Raw genomic sequence first — 6,583 nt, 5'->3', positions numbered from 1 at the left:
CTGGCCCATGGAGGGTCCCCGGTCCTGGGGCACATGCCCACCACCTGCCTCATCCTATAGATCACAACTTAAGAAGACTCCCATCCCATCCCCTCAGTGACCTAAGCCTGCTAGACAGCACAACTGGGGACCAAAATCAGAGCCAGGGCTGGTGTGACAGGGTGGGGCCAGCTTGAGCAAGGCTTCAGCAGAGATAAATTTCACTGGTAAAAAAATCAGGGTAGGAAATGGGAGAATCACTACTGGTCTTATTTCAGATCTCTTTTACATCTGTTCCCAAAGCATCTGAGGAGACCATCAGTGCTTCTCAGACTTTGATGGGAACATGAATCCCCTGGGGATCTTGTTAAAATGCAGATTTTGATTCAGCGGATCTGGTGGGGCCCAAGAGTGTGCATTTCTAACAAGCTCCCAGATGATACCAGTGCTGCTGGTCTCAAGACCCTTTGTCTCAGGACCTTGAGCAGCAAGGAGCTGAATTACCAAAACAGGCAAGCAAAATAAACTCCTGATCTGAGGCTAGTTAAAATACAAGCATGGAAAGGAAGGAACCTTCTCATGATACAGGAGAGAAATCGCAACTGAGTATCATTTTCCGTTGGAGTTTCCTGGAAGCCATGGCAAGAAAGGAAAGAAGTGTTTACTTACTCTTACTCTATGATAACAGACACAGCTCTCTGTTATCAGGAGAAAGTCTTTCCCCTGATTCTGGCTGCCCAGGGAATTGATGAAGCAGCCCTCACCATCAGGAGATTTGAGAAACAGGCTATGTTTTAGGGGCACGGCAGGCCTTTCCATGAGAAGGACTGAGCCTGGGCAGCCCCGTGGGATGCACCCCTGAGGGACACAGTGCCCCTTGTGCCCAGCCTGGTCAATGCTCATGGGAGATGACTCTTCCAAACACCTACTGGCTCAGACACTAGCTGGCTCAAGGGCCCTGATAATAGAGGCAAACCTGGAGCTCTGAGGCTTCACCACTCAACCCTGAGTGTTCAGAAGAGGGCAGCTAAGGCCAGGGCCTGAGCCTCAGGAAGGGGTGAGGTGGACCTGTGGGCAGCGGAAGAACCCCACCTCTTCCCAATAATCAGGAAAGGCTTCCCGGAGGAGGAGACATGGCAGACAAATCTGTTTATGTAAAGGAAGGGAGGTGGTCTGCGGAGAGGAAAGACCAAGCAGAAGGAGGGATGGAATCGGGTGGGCTTCCAGCTACGGCAGAGGTGGGGAGGTTCCCCACCACCCCTCTCTCCGCTGCTGGCTCAGATCCGCAGAGAGGCACTGGTAGAGGTGGGATGGTGCAGTGCCCCCCTCACGCTGGGACATCCTGTGTGAGTCTATCTTCTCTTCGCAGCCCGAATCTCTGCTTCCCATCCCAGTTGGTGTGGAGGGGGAGGCCTGGGTCCTGCCTACTCAGGGAGCACCCACGCCAGAGGTGGAGAGGCTGTGGCCTCAGAGAGCTCCAGACCGGGGACGGTGGGAGCTGGGGCTGAGCGAGGATCTCCAATATGGCCTCAGAACACGACCATGGGCATAGCCATGGACCGGACCCAGGAGGAGAGAGACTTCGTCAGCCTCACGCCAAGAGGCCTTGGGAGGTCACTGCCCCCGCCCAAGGCCCTCCACTTGTAAACAGGTTTGTTCCTATGAAAGGCCAACCCAAGTGGTCATCTCGGCCTGAAGCGGGGTCAGATAGAGCACAGCGGGGTCACCTGGGAGCTGGGTCCACAGTCTTTCTCACTAGCTCTTCCCATGATGATTCAGAACTTGCCCTCTCTCCCCAGCCTTCTTTGTGATAAAAGAGATGTGCAGGGCTCTGATGATTTCTCAGAAAAGGAAATGGAAAATCTAGACAAATAAAGCCAAGGTGTGTCTGCGTTAGCAGGGAAGAAGGACAAAAGCTCTTGGCATTTTCTGTGATTGCCAAAGTCGTAGGGAGTGGATGGGGAGGACTGGGGGAAGGGGCATAGGAAATGGGGTTTGCAGGAGACGCTGGGGCTAGATGGCTGCTCCCACCTTGGCAGGCCAGGCTTCCTTCTGGGCGGTGCCAAACGGGGACTCTGACCCATCCTTCTCTCTGGGCTGTTCGAGGGGAGAAGTCTGCAGCCTGAATTGAAGGAAAGGCTGGGCTCCCACACAATCGCTTGCTGGTATAGAAACCAGGACACTCGCAGATGTTTCCAGCGCCCCCAGAGTCTCAGGCCTGAGCTGGCGACAGGGCAGGAAGTAAGGGAAGATAGGAGAGGAGGGGTTCCAGGAAGCCCAGCCTCTCCTCCGCCCACTTGACCTTCAGGAGGCAGGCGAGCAAATAGGAAGCCTTGGCACCTGCCTTCTGTCCGGCTGGGGCCCTGGGAGAGTGCCCCGATGCTCTGAGACTCTGTTTCCTCATCTGGAAGCAGGAGGTTGGAGGGAGATGCCGGTCGGGTGCTGGTCTGGGTCTTAACACACAAGCTATCACTACTGAGACTGTGGGCCCAGCTATCTAGGGCCACATCATCCAAGTGCCTCATTTCACAAACGGCACAAGAGGGGATCAAAGTCCAGAGTCGGGAGGGAGGGCCTTATGGGGGTAACTAGAGAGGAAGACATTTCTCCATCTAACTCAGATGCAGTAAGAACTGGGGAAGGGAGAAGAAGGACAGCTATTTTGGGATGGGTTTGGAAAGGTATGAGGAAAGGGACTGACCTCCAGGGCTCAGTGGACAGGTTAAGGACCATCTGGCCTCGCTGCTTCTCAGCTTCCTCCTGGTCACCCTTCTTGGACACTCAGTGAGTGAGACCTGCTCCCCTCAATTCCTGTGCCTTCCCATCCAACTTCCAGTAAAAGACTGGCATCTACTAGGCCCAGACTGGGTGATGGGCTCTGATCCAAGCACTGTACACTTACTCCTCACACCAAACTTCAGAGGCATGGGATGTGATTATTCCCATTTTACGGGGAGGGAATCTGAGATTCAGAGAGGTTTTAATTTTGTTTGTTTTATAACTTAGGTGACATTGGAGCTAAGATCTAAACCCAAGTAATCAAGCTGTCTGGGCCCCTTTTTCACAGTGCACACCCCATGGTGGGTGCAAGACAGATTCCCCCAAACCCAGGGAGAGAAGAGCAGATGGATAGACTCGGGCCCTCTGATCAACAAGTCCCAGAGAGCCGAGGCCGTGACACAGCAGACATGCAGGAAGCGTGAACCTGGGACCAGGATCTGGGAGCTCTCTTTACCTTCCTAAGAAACTCCTGATCCTCGGGAGTGGAGCAGTTTCCAGAATGTCCAAATGGCCAGAACTGGGGGGCTTCAGCCTCTGAGAATACAAATGAGGCCCTGAGCTCCCCCACCTCCCGCCATGGCAGAGGCCCTCCCCAAGGCCACTGAGGGACCGAGAACCATCCTGCCAAACTGGCTGTCTTCCATGTGCATTTGGAGGTGGCCAGGCCCAAGGGAGCTGACTGGTCCCGTCCAGCTGGCCCAAGGTCACCAACAGCTCTAGAAACAATGGGCAGTGGGTCCAGCCGTGGCCTGGGCCAGAACAAAGGCTTGGGCACTTCCTCACATTGAGGCCCCCTCCTTCATGGTCTGCCAAGGCAGGAGATGGAGGAAGCCTTCATCAGGAGGGCAGGCATGTTTTGCAAAGACTGTTCCCAGGAGAATCGCAGTCGTCAGTGCCGATGGGGGAGCTGAAAGAGGGGATGGTTATTCATGGCTGAAGTCTGCCCGCCAGGAAGCAGGGGAGAGGGGGGCCCTGACTCCAGGCAGGCCCAAGGGATTCCACCTTGCTCCCCAGGCTGGATCACTAAAATGCAGGGTGTCACCCTCCTGCTCCTCCTCTCCATGCCCTAGCTTGGAAGCTGGCATCTCCTCTGAGCTGCCTCGCCCTCCACACTGTCGCAGTTTTAGTCTTCTAAGCCAGCTTGGCTCTACTGCCACCCTGCTCTGAAACCCCCCGTGGCTCTGCAGTGCTCAGAGACAGCTCAAGCTTCTTCGCTTGCCATGCAAAGTCCTTCAGGAGCCAGCCCTAAAATCCTCCATCTTCCTGCTCACCCCCACCCCCTGGACTCCCCAGGCCCCTTTCCCTTGGCAACTCTGCCCTGCTCCCGTCCCACCTGGAGTGCCCTACCCCTCCAACTCCCCTACCCTCCTTCAGGGTCAGGCTTCAAAGAAGCAACTTCTCCCCCATACGAGTTTCCTCCTCTGAGCTCTGTGCCCCCAGTAAAATCCAGGAAGGATCTGAGCCCAGGAATTTGGAGAACAGGGTGTCAGGAGACCAACTGATAATGGAACAATTCTTCCTCAGACTAAGCTTCCCCACACAGCACAGTCTGTTGACACAAGTGTCCTGACATCATTGTTAACAGCACCCCTTAGGTTTGGCCCCTGTGCTGGGGCAGAGGAGGGGTGGTGCAGAGCGGGTAGGGCCCAGTGTCCCCCACTGGTGGCCTGAGATTGCCTGCCCGGGGTGCCCCAGCAGGGCCTGGGGAGATGGGGAGAAGGGCGCTTATCCCCCCAGGGCTCCTTTCTGCCTGGAGGTGGGACTTGGCTGAGCCTCACAGATGTCCATGGGCCCTAAAACAGACCTTGCCAGATAAGCACCCAGGATCACCCTTATCAGAGGCCACAGAAAAAGCGCTGGCTTTAATCTCAAAACCACACCTAACTCAGCAGTTTGGACACCTCAGGCAGCTGGGCTGCCTGGCAGCCCACACCTCCCCAGCCAGATACCCAGGGACTGGGGCTGGAGCTGGGGGAAAGCGTGAAGGGAGGGGGCAGGTGTGGGCTGGAAGGGGCTTCTTCAAAGAGGAAAATGAACCTTGGGCTTCATCCCCCACAACAGGACTGGTACAGGTTGCTGGCGGGAAGGAGGGAGAGTGAAGACCAGGACCTCCAGGTCAGGGATAAGGAAACACAGCCACAGTGTGTGGTATAGATGTGTGTGTGTGTGTGTGTGTGTGTGTGTGTGTGTTGTGTGTGGTAGGCATGCACACACACACACACTAAAGGGGGAAACCTGTAGCTGTGTGACCTACTCCCACTCACTGGGCTCTGGGCTTGTTAGACAGAGGCTGATCAAGGACATTCAGCCAGATAATCCAGGAGGGCTTCTAGAGGTGGGCTCTTAGCCACAGGCCCTGAGGGATGGGCAGTATTTGACAGATGGACACAGGGAGCTGGAGAGCAGGGACGCAGGTGCAGCAAGGAGCACCAGGGAAGGCCTCAGGCGGCAAGGAGTTCACTGGCAAGCAGCTGCTATGGTCTAGGGCGGGGAGTGCATGGAGATGGAGAAGGGAGAGGGGGAGCCAGAATTAGAGGCAGATTAGAGTCAAGCCTTCCCATCATATGTGCTCCTTTCCACCTGAAGACCTTTGTGGTGGTTTGGTTTCCAAGAGACGCCTGTGAAGGAGAAACATTCTAGGAGGACTCTTAATTATGGATTTCTCTCTGATCAGTTCCCCCATTTGTAAAGAGAAGTCCTTTGGTGTCTTCTTGAGGAACAGGATGGGTATTTTATGGGAATGTGGGCTGGACAGCAGGATGAAACACCATGATATGAAAATGGCATGGAAGGAGGGGTGGGAAGGCAGACTGAGTATTTGGCCAGGGTGGGTGTTCTCCCCCATCTCATGCAAAGTGGGTCTGCTGGAGCAGTGACCCCAGCAACGGGGAGGCCCTTGTAGTGTGCACCCCGACCCACGGGAAGTCTGCCTGCCCACTGGTCCAGCCCATCTCTCGTCCTGCATTAAGCAATCTCCATTATCACAAATGCCTGGCATTTTTGCCTGGTAATTATAGCTCCCACAGGCCTGTGAGGATTAGGGCATGATTGGGGAGTGAGGAACCCCACTCCAGTACTCTTGCCTAGAAAATCCCATGGATGGAGGAGCCTGGTGGGCTGCAGTCCATGGGGTCACTAAGAGTCAGACACGACTGAGCGACTTCACTTTCACTTTTCACTTTCATGCATTGGAGAAGGCAATGGCAACCCACTCTAGTGTTCTTGCCTGGAGAATCCCAGGGACGGGGGAGCCTGGTAGGCTGTCATCTATGGGGTCGCACAGAGTTGGACACGACTGAAGCGACTTAGCAGCAGTAGCAGCAGCAGGCAGTGAGGAGGACTCTGGTGGTGGGAGAGAAATATTTGCAGATGGACTCAGTGGCCTCTTTACCCCCTGAAAGTGTCAGGATCATGTAAGGAATCAGTAGCCAGTGAGGATCATCCATGGCCGCCACTTGCGAAGGCCACAGCATTGGTCCCCCCACCATTGGCTCCTTGCTTTTCCACTAGGACTGCTCCCCTGGGGCCACCACAGTAGCCCTGGATGTGCCCGTTTCTCTGCCCCACACCACGCCCCCGCCAAGGAGAAAGGTGAAGGAAAGCTCTGAGCAGTCCTTGTCTCCAGAGAAAACACCCCCATCTTAGGACCTGCTGTCTCAGGTCTTCATCTCCTCCTCAGCCCCCTCTCCTAATCCTCAGAGCCTCTCACTCACGTCATCCCCAGTGAGACCAACCAACATCATGGACTCTGATGGGCTCACATGGAAGGATCTTCCACCCAATTCTCCGCTTGTCAGAACCCATCCTGATTCATGGTCATGGT

The sequence above is a fragment of the Bos indicus x Bos taurus genome, chromosome 4 (assembly GCF_003369695.1).
Source record: "Bos indicus x Bos taurus breed Angus x Brahman F1 hybrid chromosome 4, Bos_hybrid_MaternalHap_v2.0, whole genome shotgun sequence".
Taxonomy (NCBI): Eukaryota; Metazoa; Chordata; class Mammalia; order Artiodactyla; family Bovidae; genus Bos; species Bos indicus x Bos taurus.
Note: the sequence above shows the minus strand (reverse complement) of the source record.